The sequence below is a fragment of the Podarcis bocagei genome, assembly GCF_964188305.1.
Source record: "Podarcis bocagei genome assembly, chromosome: 13".
NCBI classification, from domain to species: Eukaryota; Metazoa; Chordata; class Lepidosauria; order Squamata; family Lacertidae; genus Podarcis; species Podarcis bocagei.
In genome coordinates, this window is record NC_138138.1 from 876609 (window position 1) to 877202 (window position 594).

A 594-nucleotide genomic window follows, 5' to 3' on the forward strand; every position below is an offset into this window, starting at 1 on the left:
TGGCTTATGCAAGCCAATCTTGATAGCTACAGCTATCAAGAGTACAACAGAGGCCATTAACAAGACAATGGAACTCCCCTGTCGCCCCCAGGTGTGAACAGAGACTGGGGATTTGGAAGGTTGCCAGGGTAACTGCTCTGGGGGAGGGCAAGGGGTTTTCTGAAAAGTAAAGGTAAAGGGACCCCTGACCATTAGGTCCAGTCGTGACCGACTCTGGGGTTGCGACACTCATCTCGCTTTATTGGCCGAGGGAGCCTGTGTACATCTTCCGAGTCATGTGGCCAGCATGACTAAGCTGCTTCTGGCGAACCAGAGTAGCGCACGGAAACACCATTTACCTTCCTGCCGGAGCGGTACCTATTTATCTACTTGCACTTTGACGTGCTTTCAAACTGCTAGGTTGGCAGGAGCAGGGACCAAGCAACAGGAGCTCACCCCATCACGGGGATTTGAACCGCCGACCTTCTGATCGGCAAGCCCTAGGCTCTGTGGTTTAACCCACAGCGCCACCCGCGTCCCTTTCTGGGAGGAAGAAGGGGCAAAAAAAAGCTGAGATCTATCTTGGAGAGGGAGGTGAAAAGTTCCCTGTGGGCC